This window comes from Nyctereutes procyonoides, unplaced genomic scaffold (genome assembly GCF_905146905.1).
Source record: "Nyctereutes procyonoides isolate TBG_1078 unplaced genomic scaffold, NYPRO_anot_genome, whole genome shotgun sequence".
NCBI lineage: Eukaryota > Metazoa > Chordata > Mammalia > Carnivora > Canidae > Nyctereutes > Nyctereutes procyonoides.
In genome coordinates, this window is record NW_026575048.1 from 17,940,555 (window position 1) to 17,959,853 (window position 19,299).

Below are 19,299 nucleotides of genomic sequence, written 5' to 3' on the forward strand. Positions count from 1 at the left end.
CATTTTTTAGCCTCTTTTCTGGCCCAGGGGCCTGTCATCTGTGAACTTCTTTTTTCTTAAAACTTAGACATGTAAGCAATTTGACAGAAATTTTTTAAAGAACCCAATTAATATAAAATTTGAAATTATCAGCCTTTCCAAGTACTCCTTTCATCTTCTTAACGTGCAGACACAGAGGGATACCAGACTCTCACGGTTTCCACTTCTCTCGTGATGGGGTTCCTCATCCTCATCTCTGGCCACACTAGGTGGCTGGAAGCTGCTCCAGGGGCCCTGCTGCCCATGCTGAGTTTTGTTCACCAGCTCCCACCCTTAGAAAAATTCATTTAGTGCACCGTCTTCTTGCCTCACATACACTGGACTTTCTGCTCTTTGAGCCTTGCGAGGTTAATGACATGGACCGAGGAAGTAGATGTTTCTGTTTGCATCAGCTACTACAGGGACAAGTCATCTTCCACCTCTAATGACTCAGTTTTCTCATCTATAAAATGGGCATGATAAGAATACCTATCTCAGAGGGCTCTTGTGAGGAATTAATGAGATAATGTGTGGTTCATAATAAATACTCAGAAAAGGGTGGGATAGAAGTAGGAATTTTAGTAAATACTGCTACCACTGTTGTTACCAGGGGGCAGGCAGGTGTGATGAGCTGGGGCTTAGATCACCAGCACACCGCTAGATCCCAGTTCACTAGTGCAGTGGCAGTCTTCAGGCCAGGAGCTCCCTTCCTCTGGCCCCTGAGGGATCTAAAATGGAGGCGACATGAGAGGCGCTGTCTGACGCCTTAGCCCACATCACCGTGCCCCTTTAAGATTTGCATGAAATAGGGGATCCCTGGGTGGCACAGCGGTTTGGCGCCTGCCTTTGGCCCAGGGCGCGATCCTGGAGACCCGGGTTCGAATCCCACGTCGGGCTCCCGGTGCATGGAGCCTGCTTCTCCCTCTGCCTATGTCTCTGCCTCTCTCTCTCTCTCTGTGTGACTATCATAAATAAATAAAAATTAAAAAAAATAAAGACTTAAAAAAAAAAAAGATTTGCATGAAATGTTGGGGGGGTTACTATGACACATTTTTCTTACCTAGAAAGAAAGATAAGAATTTTGGGGTCCACCCAGTTGACTCGTGAGTGAGGTGTTGGTCCTCTGGGGAGGAGTGAGCATCCAGGCCACCGGGTTAGGAAATCAAATCCCCTCCTTTCTCCTGCCTCTATATCATGAATCCAGTGACTGTCCCCCCCCCCCAAAAAAAAAAAAAAACGAGTGAGTGACTCTGGATTGTGAATGGAGCCCAAGCTCCCAGATCAGCTCAGGAAGCAGCCAAAGTGACCTATCTCATTTGAACAATCAATACTTTCTTTTTATTTGTGACTCCCTGGGAGCAGGGAAGGGGCCTGGTCTGTGAGCCCAGCAAGGGCCAGGGCTGCCAGGCAGCTGTGGAGAAGGAGCTTGTTTCTGGGAGTCCTGCACACCGTGCCCTGAGATGCACTTTCCAGGCCCAGGACTGTTTAGTGGCCCTCTGACAGCCTGTGCTCAGAGGCTCCGTTGGAAGCTGCAGCCGCCAGGTGGGGATGGATCTCCCTGGGTAAACTGACCCTGTGCCGTGCTCCTCCCTCGCTGTCAACCTGGCCTGGCCACTCCACAGTCTTCTATCCAGGACACTTTATCTAGCCAGCTGCAACCATCACCTCCTCAGGCTTTGGGTTCCGCAGGGCTCCTGCCCTCTTCCTCCCCACCTCTTCCTCCTTCTGGACATCCTTACCTGCTAACTGAGCCCCAGAATATGCCTTCTGTGTTACCGTTGACTCCTCTGCTGGCCAATGCGTCATGACCTCTAGACAGCTGCTACAACACCCAGCCAGCTGGGCCAGCCCCACATCAGGACCAGGCTCTGGCCCAGGACCAGGTGTCACCCTGCCTGAGGGCTGTCAACAGGATGGGTGTCAGCATAAACCATCTTTGAGGATTATTGCCTGCCCATGAGAGAAGCTAGGTAAGGGAGACTCAGGGAGAGCAGAATGGGACTAAAGTCTTCCTCATCTCATTGAGAAATATCAGTGGCCAGTCCTGGGGAGGGTGAAGCCCTCAGCCAAACAGACTCCAGCTCAAGCAGAGCCAGATCCCCCTCGAGATGAGGTCCTAGGTGGGGGTGAGCATCATTAATTTTCTTAGGCTTGATGTCTGCAGTTTCATGGGATCCAGGGCAAGTGCGGGTACTTCCCAGGACCTCAGTTTCCTAGTCTTTATAATGGGAGGGCTGGAGGGAGAGAGGAGCCTGCAGGAGCCTTTCAGTCTGGACTTCTGTGATTCACTGACTACTTAAAAACAAAGACTTGCAGCTGGGCTGGGTGGTGGGGAGAGAACAAAGCATGCCTTGTCTGTTTGTATTGGAATCCAGGGAATGGACTCACTGGGATTTCCCACCCCTTGCTGGAGGTCGAGGCCGGGTCACTGCCCTGACTCCTGTTCCCTGGATCCCAAGACTGTGAGATCACCAGAACTCACTGGGAAGGGTCGATACCAGTGATTAATTACACAAGTCTTTTCTTTCAGTGGACTATTTACACACCCCCAACTCTTCAGGGGGAAACAAACTTCTGCATTATAGCACATCAAAGTTTTCCCATGCTTTAAGGCTGCTTTTTCATACATTTTTTCTTAGGACAGCACTAATCCTCATTATAGATATTTCTGTATTTTAGCAAAAGGAACCATACTCCTAGTAATGAGATCCCTGAATAAAGTTCAGTTCATTTTCATTTCTTTCCTCCCCGAATATTATTGCTCGAAATGTTACATTATCATAAACCAGAGTTCAGGTTGCATATGGGGTTTTAACAATTGTCATCTTTCTCTGGGTACAAATTCTGATTACTGCCCACCCTTTACAAAGACCCTCTTCCTCACTCTGGTGTTTTCTTTGTAAGTATTTTTCTTTGCTGGGTTCACGATCCAGACAATGAGAATTAGGAGGGCTTATGATGGAGTGTTCCCCTGTGTCCTCTCTGTGTCTTCTCTGTGTCTTCTCTGCTGGCCACTCGAGGCATGGAGCCTGGGGCTGGGGTATATGTGGGAGGTAACGTGAGAGAGGGTGATACAGGGGGCTCCCCCAGAACACTCTCCTTTTGACAATCCAGAGGAACTCCTGGAGAAGGCTCTGGGCACTGCCTGCTGCGTAGGAGACCCCTTGGACATGATGTTCATGTGCTGGAAGCTTCCCCCTCAACCATGTCACAGACCATTGGCAGAACTGATGCCCGGCTCTTGATTTTGGCTCAGGTCATGATCTCAGGGTTGTGAGATTGAGCCCATGTTGGGCTTCATGCTGACGTGGAGTTGACTTGAGATTCTCTCTCTCCCTCTCCCTCTGCCCCTCTCCCACCCCCTTGCTTGCTCTCTCTCTCTAAAAAGGAAAGGAAAAAAAACTGTCTTTGGACTTCGATAACTGTATTTGAATCCCACTTGTGAGGTATGTAACCTTAGGAAAGAGTCTTCATTCCTGTGTAAGATTCTTCACCTATAAAACAGTTTTGTGGATGTCTGGGTGCCTCAGTGGTTGGGCATCTGCCTTTGGCTCAGGGCATGATCCCGGAGTCCCAGGGTCGAGTCCCACATCGGGCTTCCTACGTAGAGCCTGCTTCTCCCTCTGCCTGTGTCTCTGCCTCTTTCTCTCTGTCTCTCATTCATGAATAAATAAATAAAATCTTAAAAAAAAAAAACAGGAGTTTTGTAATAACCACAGCTAAGTTGGGAGGATGGAATTAGATAAATTACATCAAGTACCTTAAGCGGTGCCTGGTACCCAGATGTGTCCCCACAGGTGATGAGGGGGCCGCGCCTTTTTCATTCCCATCCATACTTCTCTAGGTTTTCATCCGGGTCTTCTTTCCACTGTCACTTCTATCTGCAGCCAAGCCCAAACTCTGTTTTATTTTAACCATGTTGGGTATATCCTCCCGAAGGGACTGTCACCCACTTCCCTCTTCCACAGCAGTGCTCACCAGGGGGATGCTCTCTACATGACACAAGCACTGTCCACCTTACAGACAACCTCAGTCCCCCAGCAAAAAGTGGGGATCACTTGTGTCCCCGTTTCCTATGAGGAAACAGAGGTTCAAGAAGTTCAAGCCAGTTGCTCAAGGACACACAAGTGATAATTATCAGAGCTGGGGCACAAGGCTCTGTCAAATTCCCAAGCCTGTTCTCCTGACCATCTGTGGCCTTAAGAGTATCAGTTCTTACACAGCAGTGCCGGGGTGCCCTGGGCATCCCACGGAGGTAGTTACGATGTTAGACTCTGAACCCAATGACCAAAAGCTGTCCTGCTTGCTGAGGCTGTGCTCCTGCTTTTCACAGTCTTTCTGCATCTTTTCTCATCCTCATCCATGAAACTTGCCATGGTCATTGTGTCGCCGGAAGCAACTGCACCCTCTCACCTGCTGCCGACCTACTTGTTACAACAGTGTGCCGAGGAAGCATTCATAGGCCACCAACAAGGATGCTGGGGTTCCCTGTGCACAGGGAGCTTCTGCCCGGGGATGCCATCTGCTTTGCTTGTTCTAGGTAGGGCTCTGTTTGATTGCTTCTGGACCTGTGGCTACTTTTTGGATAAAGGAAAGGTAGCTCTTCCTTATCTCAGGGCAGACTGGAGACCTTTTGCCTTTTGTAATCTGATCGAAAAAAAAAAGACTTTTTGAAGGTTGAGGAGTCCTCCGAGTGGGATGGGAAGATGAGGCAGGCCTTCTGGGTTCTCCTCGTGCAAAGCGGGCCAGTTGCCCCAAGAGGACCCAAGGTCTAGGGCTTTAAGAGAAGACGCCTACAGCCCAGGCCCTAGGGAGGAGGTTTGGTCTCATCCAACCCCAACCCTAGGTCCAGACTCTCAGTCTTATTCCCGCCTCCAGCATTAGGTCTCTCTAGATGGTGCCATGTCACCCACCATCTCTAGGGGCCAGGCTGCACACCTGCTGCACACCAGTCCCCCACTCCCACAGGGTCTGCACAGAGGAAACTCGGCCCTGTATGTATTGTGTGGGACCGAGCTTGTTGTTGCATGCCCTGATCACAGTCCCCGAAGATCTGCCCCCGTGGGCAGACATGAGAGTGGTCTTTGTGGAACTGAGTATTAGAGCCTATGCACCTGTCTCTCAGGGGTGGTTACGGGCACCGGGTGGTTGGGCTGGGGGGCATGTTCCAGAGTCTCAGATGGATGAGAAAGAAGGGCAGAGGTGTTCTAAACTACCCGGCATTCCAGCTTCCAGAGATTCCTTTCAGAGCCCCAATTTGCATTTTGTTCTGCAAACTCCAGACTGGGAAAGCTTGCCGCCGGGATACCAATGAGTAATAGTGCAGCGTGTCTGGGGCAGGCCGGGGGCCAAGAGCCCGAGTTCCATGAGGAAAGCGAAAGGGGTGCAGAGGTGTTCTCCCATAGTGAGTTTTCAAATTCCTCTTATGATCTGTCTTGCATTCTAAAGCAAATGACATAAATGCTAAACTATGGTTCTTGCCAGTGCTGATAAGGAAACCAGTGAATGCAGGAGTCTCATTAAGAAAATCCTAAAATTTTAGTCTTATCACTGCTGCAACATAATACAGTAAGTATGTAAATTCTAACCCCCCTCGGCTCCCCCACTCCCTGAAATCCCTTTTAGCTATGGCTGGAGGCCTATGCTGCAGCCTCAAGTACTTTCTGATTCGGATTTGTCCCTCTGCCTTGGCCTTTAGGGAGTGAATCTCCAGTTGGAGTGGACAGGGCTTTGCCCCTTGCCACGTCCGGCTGCTGCTGCGGTGCCCCGGGTCAGTGAACACCGGCTGAGTCCCTACTGTGTGCAGGGGCGGTGGTGGGAATTGTGAAATACCCGAGTCAGGCTGAGTTCATCTCCCAGGGAGAGCCTATGAGATGAGGAGGGAGCACAGATTTATAGGCCAAGCTGTTGGCCGACCTTGTCCCCAGCAAAGGCTCATTTCAACAGGCTTCTCATCCAAGTGATTATTTGCTGTTTGTACGGCTTGGACTTGGCAACGATCCTACAGTTCCTGCTAGCAAAGAGGGAACCTTGAAGTAAGTGCTTATCTCATAAAGAGACGATTCATGGAGGAAGGCTGGTACCTCTCTTGGGACTGGCCTGGACCCTCCAGCCCAGCTCTGTAATGATAATGACTCTTTTTTTTTTTTTTTTTACTAGCGGGTTTTCCTCTTCCAAATTCCTTGTGCATCTGGGGTTTCTTGTCCTCCCCCACGACACCCCCACGAGGTAGGTAGAGTAGACCTGAGGATTTCCATTTCCCTGAGCAGGGAGCCGACGCCGGACAAGGGAGGTGCCTTGCTCAGCCACAGTGGGGAGCAGCCAAGGCCGCGGGGCGCTGGCTTCTCATCCGCATCCCTTTCTGCCCCACCGACGCTGAGCTGGCCCCGCGGTGGCCCAGGCACCAGGCGCTCAGGCCAGAGGGGCTCAGGAGGGGCTCAGAGGGGCTCAGGAGAGCCGGGAGATGCCCCATCCCCAGGGACCAGTAAGAGGTGGCAGGGGAGAAGCCAGGCGGTGCAGAGGCACACCGATTCGTGTCCACAGCTACCGGGTGGGTGGCTTCCGCGCCCGGGCCAGGGCGGCCGCGCTGCTGGCAGGCTGCTGGGCCAGGCGTCGCATTTCAGCAACGCGATCCTGCTCCTGCTCCGGCTCCAGCTCCGGCTCCCGGCAGGGCACAGGGTGAGTGGGTGGGAGCAGGCCGCCACCCCTCCCTGCTTCGTGGTCTTCTGCTCAGAGAGAGGCGGGGGGCTGGGGTCGGGCCCAGGCCATGTCGGGGTGCTCCTTGCTTCTATCTGTTCTATTTCTTGGCCTACCGTGCCAGCTTTCTCAGAGTAAGCAGTGCCATGCGTCCCCCCACCCAAGACCCAGGACAAATCACCACGTCTAAAAGCCGGAGTTTCTGAAGGGCTTCGCCAAGAGAGAGAGGAGCACATTTGGTCTGAAAACATTCCAGGAAGACAAAAGCCTCCCAGTCTCCCTGCCTCTCCGCAAAAGAATTGGAAAAGCCTTTTCCAAGTGCATGTGTGTAGGGGGATTGGAGAGGAGGCAATTTATATTTGCTAAGGATCTTATTTGAAAGTAATTTTGCCCCCTCTAATTTTTTTTTGAAGATTTTATTTATTCACGAGAGACACAGAGAGAGAGAGAGAGGCAGAGACACAGGCAGAGGGAGAAGCAGGCTCCATGCAGGGAGCCTGATGTGGGACTCGATCCCCCGGCTCCAGGATCATGCCCTGGGCCGAAGGCAGGCACTAAACTACTGAGTCACCCAGGGATCCCCAGCCCCCTCTAATTTTTTATTCAAACCCTCTCGGACTTTGGTTCTCAGCTGGGTGGCAGTGATCTCCAAAATTTGCTGACATTCTGGCCCCATAAGAATAGATCTAACTTATAATGACTGAGATTTGTTTTCAAAACATTTTCCTGAGTCAGCAGGGCACCCAGGTGCAGCCACAGGGCTGATTCTGGGGATGGGAGGCCAAAATGCACCACTTAAGGGTGCTGGGAGCAAAATATTCCCGTCTAGACATGGAGGAGGGAGGAGGAAACCAGAGGAAACTGGCCCCGCCTGCCCCTGAAAGAGAAGAACTCTCCCTTTGTTCACTGCCCACTGCTTATTCCTGAGCCTGGCCCCACAGGAGGGCAGAGGAGACTTTCTTGGGCTTGGCCTGGGGAATTCCTTTCCTTTCTTGCTTCCTCCTACGCCACGTGGCTTCAGAGCATGACATTTCTGTTCAATGCTGTCAGTGCCTTGGTTTGAGGAGAATGTCTGTGTACCCAGGTCCCTTGGCCAAGAAGAACTGGTGCCCAGAGCCTGCTGGCATCTGCTGCTCCGTCTCCCTTCCCCTCCCATGTGACAGTCGAAGAGGAACAGTTCCTAACCCGAGGTGGTGGGGCAGAGCTAAGCAGGAGGTGATGCAGGCCAGGCCCGGTCCTTAGCTTTGCATGCCTGGCTGAGGTCTTGCTGCAGCTCTAGGCAGGAAGGGCAAGGTATAGAACCAGTTGTGAGTCGCCTCACTCCTCTGAAACTTAATGACCCGACAGTTCCAGTCCCTGCCCCTACCCACAGGGAAGCCTGCAGAGGCAGGACCCACCAGCTATTTTTAGAAAGCTATCAGGTGCACAGGGTAGCCAGTTGCCTTTTTCCACCTGCTTGGGGTCATTATAGGGATCCTATGACTGTGCCACAGGCCCTGCCTGTCTGGCATAAGAGTCTCACTGGGTCTAGGGCAGCCACTAAATTCCCTCCCAGTGTAACCAAGCCATCTCTCCAGGCTTGCCTGGCCATGGCAAGTGAGCCACTGACATCCTTGGCCCATGGTCATTTTGTCCTTGGAATTATAAATGTTGGACCCTCATGCTTGTAGTCCTCTGCATCCTTGAGAGGAGGTTTTCAAAGGTCAGAAAGTACAGTCAGGTTAGGAAGAGTCTTGAATTGGGAGCCCACCATGGGGAGTGTCGATTCACTGAGCAGAAGGTCCCAGAGCCTTTGTTCTACCAGGAAGCTGCACAGCGTGTGCAGCCAAGCAGGAGGATGCCTGTGTGCACCGTGCACTTCATTCCCCAACAGATGCAGGGGGCTGTGGGCTTTCTGAGAAAGCTTTGCACAGATGTGGTGCATCAGGAAGGGTTTGATCAGGGAATGCAGGAGGAAAGGTGTCAGGAGACTCCTAAGGAGTGCTCTCGGCCTGGAAGTGGGGATAGCTCAGAGTATGACTAGGAACCACGAGGAGACAGTAAGGCTGGCACAGCAGGCTCTGCAGGGACAGCACGAGAAGAGCCTGGGGAGAACAAGAGGTGGCACCAGGTGTGAAAAGCCTTGAATGCCAAATGAGGTGTTTGGACTCGATCTAGTGGATCAGAGCCACTGAGGGTCAGAGCAGGAAGAGATGGAGGGTGGGGGCATGGTGGCCAGCTCTGCTTCCTGCTTCCAGGTCGCTGTGGGTCTTCCTGGCCCCGGGGGCAGCAGCCACAGCTTCCGGGCAGCTTCTTAATGAGCCCACCCTCCGACTGCGTGCCCCAGTCCCGTGAGGGTGGTGTGCTGGACTGGCTTGGCGGCTCCCAAGAGCGCATTGTTGACATCTCTTCCCAGCTCCGTGGTCACTGACATCCTGTTGGTAGCTCGAAATCGAACCGGGAGTGTTTATACAACAGAGACTGGCAAACGCTACACATCAGGGTCTAGCTGTTTTGTTTGTTTTGTCTCCCCCACCCCACCACCACGAGAGCCAGCTGGCAAACATTTCCCAGCACAGCCCTGGGTGACGGTGGCTCCCGGAAGAATCCATGCTGAGGAGTAAGAGCAGGATCAGCAGTGACCACATTCGTGGACAGGAGACATGCCCCCTGCCCCAGGGAGGAGGCCAAGGATGGAAGCGGGGAGGGAGCCTCTGCCAGGACAGTCGTTAGACCTTAGTTGAGCGGTCCCAACGTTATTGGCCGATCCTGAAACCAGACTCCTTAACATGGACCAGAGGAGCTGGGATGCTCCTCACCCGGAGGAAACATGCTCTTCCTGCCTTTCTGCTTCCTCACCAGAGCCCAGCTACACTGAACTACTTTCAGCTCCTGAAATGCAACCTGCGTCTCCTCCTTCCAAGCTTAGCACATGCTGTCCCTCCCCGAGAAGTCTCTCAGCTCACCCCATCTCGCGCTTCCCAGCTTTGGGCACTGAAACGCTGGGCCCAGGACCACACTCAGTAAATACCCGGCTGGCCGTAGCTCTCCTCCTGCATGCTGGCAGAGCATGAGAGCCAGGATGGGGAGGGATGCCTTTCCTCCGATGGGCAGAGGAGCTTGCCAGCAGAGAAAGCATTGTGCAGGACTTTTTTTCTTAATAGTGAGTCTGGTTAGTCTTGACTACACGGTGGAAGCAGCAGGGTTTGTTCAATGCTTTAGAGTCACAAAACCCTTAGAATCCTCCCAGCAACCTGGTGAAATGAGTAGCACTCCCATCTTAGGCATGAGGAAACTGAGGGCCAACTGGTAGACCCCAGGCCTTGACCCTGGCTCCTAGGACCATCCATCCAGAGCTCACTTCCTGAACCGAGGGCTTCGGATCCTCCATCCTGAGTGAGCTCAGACATCAGGAGCCCACCTTGTCCAGGAGATCAGAGTATAAGGCCTAACTCCTGAGACAGGTCTGCAAACCCCATCACCACCACCTGTCAAGGACTTGCCTCCTAAAAACGGGCATTAGTGGTGGCAATGAATATACGGTTGCATTTGTTGCTCTTTTGGGAAAAGAAAAAACCTGGCTTCTTAGAGCTGTTGTATTTTATTTTTCTGTAAAGAGGAAATTAATTTTAGTCTTTCTTTTTGGTTTAAAATGTTGTTCTTTGCTTTTTCCGCCCTACAATTTAAAAGGAAACATTTGTCTGTTGAGAAAAGAAATGATAATTATAGACTAAAAATTGTTTCTATTCTGATTTGAAAAAGTGACAAAAAAAAAAAATTCCATCGCACAGATGGGGCCCTGCTGACGGAGGGTGTTTAACAATGAAGCTCCAGGCCGGTTCAGGGCTCAGAGTAGCATTCGAGGTGGATTTGGGCTCCAGTATAGTTCGGGGAGGGGCTCTTCCTGAGGCTAGTCCCCATTTCCGATGCTAGTAGGTCGTCACCGTGAGGTGTGGACCTGCTCCCTCCCAGTGGTTCACCAGTGGGAGGGAGGAAATGTGACTGGACGACCTGTGGATTGTGTGGCCCGTTAGGTGAGCTGTGTGGACAAGGCCAGGCACTCCCTTGCATGGCCCCAGAGATCCAGAGCCGCCCAGCTTTATTCCCTTAGAATAAAGAGAATTTTACTTTTCAGCTTCACCAAATTACAGTTGCTCCAAGTCCTTTGATCAATAAAGCAGGAAAGTGATTAGACTGTGAAATTAAACTAATAATGCCACGCTATTAACCCTTGATCAGTGGGGAAAGAGCTCCAAGTAAAGGCTATTTCCTAAATCCATATTACCCTTTGGATACATGTATTTACTTTTTGGAAGAACTCCTGGGAGCACGTGCACACCCTAGATTCCTTTCTTTCCCGCCAAGGCAGCATGATTGGCCGTGCAATACCCCAGCGTGTGTCATGGCAGGCCAGGATGGATCAAGGGAACCGAGTCTGCAAGATAGATGAGGGCAGCCCATTGTGTCTTGGGGTGGCTGAGGATGATGGGCTCAGTGCTTCGGCTGCACGTGTGAGCCCCACAATCCCCCCTCCCCGCCCCCTGAACTGATCTTCTGGCCTGTGGATCTGGTCACAATACAGCAAAGGCTCTCTTGTCACAGAGTCAGGGATCACGTCTCAGGTGTGGCCAAGTCCTTGAGAGGCCACGGCTTGTCACTTGCCAAAGAGGTGAACATGGACCAGGCTGGGCCTCAAACGTAAGCATCAAAACCAGTTCAACTATAGCACTTCCGTCCTTCCAGCCCTTCTGCCCTGCACAGCATAATCTCAGCGCTACAGAGCAGGAAGGCATATGTTATTACCCCTATTTAAGGGATGAACAAACTGAGTCTGATTGAAGCCCTCTGGTCACACAGCTAAAGATACAAGCCCAGCTCTAGAACCCTGGTCCAGAGCCCTTTGGTCGTCTGAGCTGTCTCCACGGGGCTGTCCTGGAATCAGCAGTCTTTGTCCTTCCCTGGCCTCACCACTGAGGAGGAGGAGCTAGCACACCCTTCCCACTGGCCCTCCCACCGCTTGTCCTCCACCGGGACCTATCAGCTCCATCACTGTGGAATGTTGCCAAGGATCAGACCCCCTCTCTAAAAGTGGTGATGGTATTTAATAACTAATTACTCTAATGATCCTGCAGAAATGCTGGAGACCTGTTTTAGGAGAGATGTCAATTAGAGCCATCTGCACGGTGAATAAAGGAGCCCTACCCCAGCTGTACTGTTGAAACATGTTAGCGTTTTCCTACCAGCGGCCATATGGTACTTAACGAAAGTGAATTGTTCACACTGCACAACCCGCGCCTCCTGATGAATACCAGCATTTTGTTTTGGAAAATAGTTCTTCAATCGTGTGGAATATTTTTCAATGCAATAAGTAGCAAGTTGGAAGCCGGCAAGCCCTTGAATGCAAAAAGACTTCCATCACCTCAAGATGTTCTTCCTCCATCCCAGCCCATGCCCTTCTCCTGCCGCCTGCCAGGCCCAGCCCCGCCCCGGCTCCCACATCCCACCTGTGCCCGGGCCTGAGCATCTGTCTCCAAATCTGCTCAGTGTGGCCGAGGCCACACAGGGATCTCGCCCCACCCCACCTTTGTGTTTTTAATTTGTGTGAAATTAGAAGCAGGAGGTTCAAAGCTATGTAGAGCGAGAGCCCTGAGCTCCATCTGGAAGGGCACAAGACATTGGGCACAAATCCCCCAAGAGTTGAAAAGTAGCACAGGGTGTTTAATTGGGTGTGTGGCTTCAGGGAAGGGTTAACTCTCTATTTGTGTCTGTTCTTTTTAAGAAGTGCAAGTCTCAAGTCGATACCTGGTTGCTCAGTGAGGTGGAGGTGGACTATTTCTGGGGCTCAGCAGAAGCCTGCGTGAAGCCCCTCTTCTCTGGTCACCAGCACAACGCCACCAATCAGTAGTGACTACCAGCCACCTGGTGGCCACTCCCTGACCTGTGGCCAGACAGCTGGGGCCCAGGGGTAGAGCCGCCCTGTGGATTCCATCCACTGAGAACAGCTATGTTTCAGAAGCAGATCAGTGCCAACAGGAGCCCTTTGTTGGCCGAGGAGAGCTGGCGATCATGCTCTGATGGTTATGCCCCCATATTCCACCCACGGCCAGGTCGTGCTCGGCGAGGGGACCCTGTACTTCCTCTCGGGGCTCTGTGATCTCAGTGAGCTGAACGCTCTGCTGTCAGAGCCACCAGGAGGACACTATTTTATTGTAATCTGCTCTGGGACCAGTACAGTTTCACTTCCCGGCACTGTCTATTCTGGAACTTTCCCTAGAAGCGAAGTCACTTATTAAGGCTTAATAAAAGGCAAGATTGACTGCAGTTACTGATACAGAAGATCTGCTGCAAGTCCTGATACCCGAGATGTTCTTCACAAAACCGTGGTCCCATAAATCTCACTTATTTCCAATTCAGCAGCAACTGATCCCAACTTACAATAATGATCCTAAGTTCAGCTGAACATGTCCTTAAAGGAGATCCTTCTGGGTGAAAAATAGCAGAAATTGTGCTCACATCTGTCCCTGATCAGCAGACTGCACGATTGCTTTCCACATCTATGCCCCGGGTATTTGCTCATTCTCATTGACACCTGTACCCTAACAGACACGTGTCTGAAAGAACTGTGTCACGGTCACTCCCAGGTGGCCTTCTCAATGAGGTGACCAAGGCCTAGGGCAGCCTCTATTGCCCCTGCTCATGAAAGGTGCCCAGAGCATCTCGGCTAAGTCACCAGCCTTTCCCTTAGACCAATTCCAGAAAGGCCCAGGCCTACCCTGCTGCCATTCTCGCCCCAAGTGGGGCCATGCCTGACAGTTACCCTAAAGAGTTAACTTTTCCTCATTTGGGGGAAGTGGAGTGGGGGGAAGGCTGGGGCCACTTTGACATATGCTGCCTCGTCTGAACGTGAATGCTGTGCTCAGACACTGAATTTGATGAATTGCATTATAAAATTTAAAAACAAATTTAAAACTCTATTAACTCCCTGTAATGGCCTCCTCCTGGAGTACACACACAGCGAGGGCTCGCTGGCAAGGAGAGATACTCTGGTTTGCAGTGTGCTCCACTTGCAGCCGAATGGAGACGGGTGGGAGCTGGTGAGGCGTGTAGTGGGCTCACACCCCCTCTGCTCCTTGCACCACCACCCCCTCCTGGGCCAAGAGCGAGGCCCCTGCAAACAGGCCATCACCGATTTGTATCTCCAAGGTTAGACTTTTGTCTGGGATCCTTGGTTAAAACCTAAATTCTGCTTTCTTTCAAAGCTAAAATACTTCTTTCGAAGCTAAAACGTTTCTTTCAAGACTAGACCATGGGAGTGGTGAGCTTATAAGATGTGGCTGAAGCCCGGGGTGTGGGGAGCTCATCCACACTTAGAGGCCTGTGGTTTGTGGGTCAGCATGTCGGTGTTGGGCAGGAGGAGGAGCATTCCCAGCATCATCCTCCCACCCTCTGCACCAGGAGAAAGGTCAGGGCACTGAGGTTTGTTGTTCACTGTAGGCCTCTGCAAATCAAGGAGCATTCTGGGGAAGGAGGGGCATTGGCCTGGCTCCAGACTGCCAACTGGAGGGAGATGAACTTTTGTTGAGATTGGAGCCAGCCCTGCAGCTGTGTGTGCACATGGGCAGAGAGTAGGAGCTCTGCTGGCAGTGAGAAGTCCTGGGGGCCAAGGAAGAGCTCCCTCGTGTCTCAGATACCCCAGCTGAGAGCATGAGGGGCTGTGTGGCCTGGTATTTGGGGAGCTCACAGGTTTTCTGCCACCAAGTAGCTTCTCTGAGAAGCAGTTCTCCCTTCCTCTGTGCACATAAAGTAGTTTGGAGATATTTGGGGAGGAAGAAGGGTGGCATACATATATGGCAGGCCTGGGTGACCAAAGGCAGTGGAGAACGTGTGTGTTTGTGAGTGTGAATGTGTGTGTGTGTGTGTGTGTGTGTGTGTGTGTGTGTGTAAAATAAGCTGTGCCTTGTAATGTGGCTACCCATTGCCCATTCCTAGGGCTGCAGGGTTAATGTGGACTTGGGTCAGGGGTGTCTGTCTTTCTGAGAGCACCCTTCTGAGCTGGTGTTCCACACTTTTGGGGAGGAGGCTGGGACAGTCTGGGCTGGGGTGCTAAAGAGATTCATGGCATTTGGTGTTAAAAGAATATCTGAGCCTCTCTCAGGAGTAATGCAGCTGATGCCACAGCAGGAGCTCCTGGTCTCTGACACAACTTCTGTGTCACTTCTAAGGATCCTTGACCCTGGCTAACAGGTAAAAGTCAGGTGCAGTAGAAGCTCCCAGAAAGCTCCAGGTGGAGTGGGGCATTTGGGGTAAAGGGAAGAGAAATGACTTTGTAGTCATTTGAGGACTACCCCCCCACTTCTCTCAGGACTAACAGCGTAAGCAAGAATTAGGGGCATCTATAGCAATGAAGAAAAGCAAATTTCCTCATGCTAGCATACTCTAGAAGGTCTATTCCTGGGCAGTTGCGCTAATTACAAGGCCCCCTCTGCTTCCAACCTTCTGAGCCTGCTTTGGACCATTTTGTATAATTAAGACTGCTTTTAGAAAAAATAATTGTACTTAAATTAGCCCCCATTACTTTAAATAAATAAGATGTTCCTATGACATTAAAAAAAAATAACAGATATATGCTTACATAAAGTGGAGTTTACAGAGCTCCTTTTGTGAATGCGGTATTGCCCCAGCCATCTTCAGTGAAATTTGAACCAAGCGAGGAAGGACCAAGCTTTGAAAGTCCTCAGTTGTTTGACTGCCTCTCGGCCTTGGCCCTTCAGTGCAGCAGGCTGAAGCTTTGGTTTTAGTGAATGTCTTCCCACAGCCCAGCAGGCCGCCGAATGTGAGCTTCAGAAACATCCAGAGCCAAGGCTGAATCCCAGAGCAGTGCTTTGTGAACCTGGGAAGTCACTTAGCCACATTGCACCTCTTATGATCTATCTTGTAGGGCCCCTGTCATCATGATGATTTTATGATGTGAAATCATGAGGTGAAGCATCTAACCTAATGCCTGCTACGTAACAGGGTAACCGGCCTTCAGTAAGTGCTCTCAGTGCCTGGAATTTCCTCTCTCTGGCCTTGTGTTGAAATCCTATGCATCCCTTAAAGGGCTAGCCTGACTGCCCCCTGCCTCCAAAAAGCCTTCCCGTGGGCCTCAGCCAGAATGATGGATGTCTCTGCAGCGTCGCAAGGTTTGACCTTGGCCTCCATCCCAGATGCCAGTCTTCTTCCTATACGGCTGGGCATCCCCTACCTGCCACGGCAGCACCCAGTCCCATGCCCTGAACAGAGCAAGTGCTTGAGACAGGTTTGTACAGTGAATGGGACTCAAGTGACACTTGGGTCCCACGGTCTACTCTGGGCTTCAGGGATGCAAAACTTCCCTTGCCAGACCACTGTGGATGGCTAATGACCTGCAAAATTATAAAAACAAAACAAAACAAAAAACCTAAAACTGCCTTTTGTGGTGACTCAGGGCTGAGGACATCTTGGGTTTCACAGCCTAGAACCCCCAACAGGTTTTTTATAAGCCCCCTAACCCTGTTGATGTTGCAGCGATATCAACTGGCTCTAGAAGAAGCTGCCAAAATGCAGTCTGGCACAAAGGAATATTCTGGGCAGATGGAAATGGCCTGCATCTTGATTGGCGTAGGGGTTATGCAGGCACATGCATTTGTCACAACTTGTCAAACTGCATGCTTAAGATCTGACCGGTTACTTTATGGAAATTGCATCTCCATAAAATTACTTAAAAAAAAAAATGCAACCTGCCTAGGCAGACCAAGCTGAGGGGCCTCTTCTGGTCCTCCTGTCTTCTTCTTTCTCTGTGGGTGAGTTGGCATTGAGAAGTGTGGCTAAAGCCAGCATGTCACAGGTTTGCTCCAGAAGGAAAGGGACAGAACAGCCTATGTGCTTGTGGAATTATAATCCTTTTGACCCTGAGACTGGTCCGGCTGCATAGGAGACCCCCACTCACTCCCCCACACCCTCTCCTTAGCCTGCCTCTGCAGCGCTGCCAAGTACCGGCTCTCAGCTTTGCAGCCTCACTCAGCCACAAGCTGGAGGCCACCTGTCACCAGAGGGCAGAGAGTTAACATTAATGCAAATCCCAAGGCTCCTCTAATATTTGTGCGCCCATGTTCATAACAGCATTATTCATAATAGCCAAAGGGTGGAAGCAACTCAGGGCCCTCTCGATGGCTGGATGGATGGATAAACAAAATACAATGCAGTATTATTCAGCCTTAAAAAGGAAGGAACTACTACAGTCATGGGTAGATACTACAACATAGATGAACGTTGAAGATATTGTACTAGAATAAGCCAGACACAAAAGGACACATACGGTATGATTCCACTCCTACGAGGTCCCCAGAGGAGTCAGAGTCATAGAGGAAGAAGGTAGAAGGGTCGTTACTATGGGCTCTGGGGAAGGAAGAATAGGGAGTGTTAGTGTTTAATGAGTACAAAGCTGAAGATGAGAAAGTTTTGGAGATGGATGGTAGTGATGGTCACACAACAACGCCACTGACATCTATGCTTAAAATGACAAAAATGGTCAGTTTTATATTCTGTATATCACAATTTTAAAATTTTTTAAGAAAAAGAACCCCCAGAAAACCCAAGGCCTGAGCCTACCTTGTACCCCCCATAAATTGTGACATCTCCTATTTCAGAGGCAATGTTTGCCTGGAGATGCACTTTCTGTACTGAAAACCCAGATGTAGAAAACAGACCATCTCTGACCGCCTACCTCTTTTCTTTCTATTTTTTTTAATTTATTTATTTATTTATTTTTTATTTATTTATTTATTTTTTTTGCCTACCTCTTTTCTTAAAAACAGAGTGGAGGCCCTTTCAGAGTGACAAGTGTCCCTCCTTAATGCTGATCTTTTTCTCAAGACAGACATAGTCACACCTCTGGTTTCTCTTGATTTTCTCATGTTGACTCTCTCAGGGACATGCAGCCTCCACCTGACAGCCAAGGGGTGAATTTTCCTTTATTGCTGTGGAAACTCCTAGCATCATAATTGGGATGACCCCATCTGCAAGACCCAAGGGAGCCCCAGCTGCAGAAATTACAGCACACTCTGTAGAAGGGGCCTGGCTGTCAGGGTGGATTGGCTCATGGCCTCTAATGCAGAGTGACACCCAGCACTTGTCACAGCGGGGAGCCAGGCTCCCAGACAGGCACATGGCAGAGGACTTAAGGAGGCCAACTCTCCCACCTTTGCCCCAGGATCAGATTGGATTTGCCCTGGAATGTCATAACGCTGCACCCATCACCATCTCAAACTCACAGCAAACACGCAGAGGAGAGAATGTCTTGGCACAGCCGCATTCCGCAAGGGGCTGCTGACCTTTTTTGTTTGCAAAACAAGCCTAGAATGTTGAGTTCCTGCTATCTTTCCACAAAGGTCTGTTGCATTTGGGTCTTGAGGGGAAATGGAAAGAGGATCCATCGAGAGATCCTGAGCCCATGCTGTGGAAAGAAGTCATATACTGCTGACTCTAGAGTGGCTGTCAAAAAATACATGGCACACGTTATAAACAAGGACAGTGACATTCTAAGACGAACTTCTGGTATCTCCTTCTATCTAATGAATAGTGAAAAACAAAACACAACGCGCGCCCACCCTTCTTCAGGCACAGTGGAAGACTGTTCTGTTCTGGACTGGCTGGCATCTCCCTCGTGTCTGTTGTGTTCTTGTTGTCTGTGGAGCCTGGATGAGGGTACGTGGCTCTTGCCCCACACCAGCCCACCTCTGGTTACCACCTGCCTACGGTCTGGCTCTCTGTCTCTGCTTCTGCATTTGTTCTGAGTCCCCTCCCAGTGCCCTCCGTGGTCCTCAGTTGATTGCCTGCCTCCCTCCTCATGGACAACCTGCCTGCAGCCCCACTGGACACTCTGCGCTCTGGGGCCAGGGGGCTGGTTTCCCCACTGGGCCTCCTCTGTTTAGCTCCTGTGAGAGGAAGGGCAGTTAAAGTCCTTTAGGAAGAAAGAGTAAATTTTCTGCTGATTTTGAGCTATAGATCCTTGCACTGAGCAGAAACATGAGCTCCGTGACACCCTATGTAACACAGTTACACACACACCCCTCTCCAGCAGATCGAGAGGAGGCATCCTGTTTAACCACTCATGACCAATATTATGTCAGCTGCATTAGTGCTTGGAATGCAGAGTTGTTTTAACTAAAAAATATACCAGGATTCATCTGTTGGCAGATTTAGAGCCCAAAACCACAAGGACGAAAGGAAGCCGGAGGCCCCATCTGGGCACTTGGGAAGGGGTAGTCCGTGGGCTCTTTACTAAGATTCTGGGCGTGTGGGGCTTGGCCACCTCCAAGAAGCTGCATGCTAAGAGGTGCTGGAGAGGCAGGTCTTGGGCCAGCGCAGCACCTCCATATAGGCGAGCCCAGAAGGAAGGGGTGGATTCTCATGACACTCACTTGGTTTGATTCTGGGCTGCTGGAGGTTTTGGAATGCATCCAGAGGATGTCAGGATTCATGCCGCAGCTTATGTGAGGGTAGGAAATGTTTCTGAAATCCCACGGTGATTTGTCCCTGAGGAGAAAAGGAGGCTCTGGTCTGCAAAGAAAAGCAGCTCTGTTGATA

General features: G+C 50.8%; 1 protein-coding gene across 5 annotated transcripts in view; it reads left to right on the top strand.

Moving 5' to 3' along the window:
* Positions 1–19,299, top strand: part of KLHL29 (kelch like family member 29) — a 308,129-nt gene that overhangs the window by 123,366 nt on the left and 165,464 nt on the right. The window contains exon 1 of one of the 5 annotated variants that reach the window (XM_055327215.1): positions 4,531–4,558. The exons of the other annotated variants lie outside the window; for them this stretch is intronic. The gene's annotated coding sequence lies outside the window, so the exon portion shown is untranslated. Of the gene's footprint in view, positions 1–4,530; positions 4,559–19,299 lie in introns of those variants that run through there. 5 annotated transcript variants of the gene reach the window in all.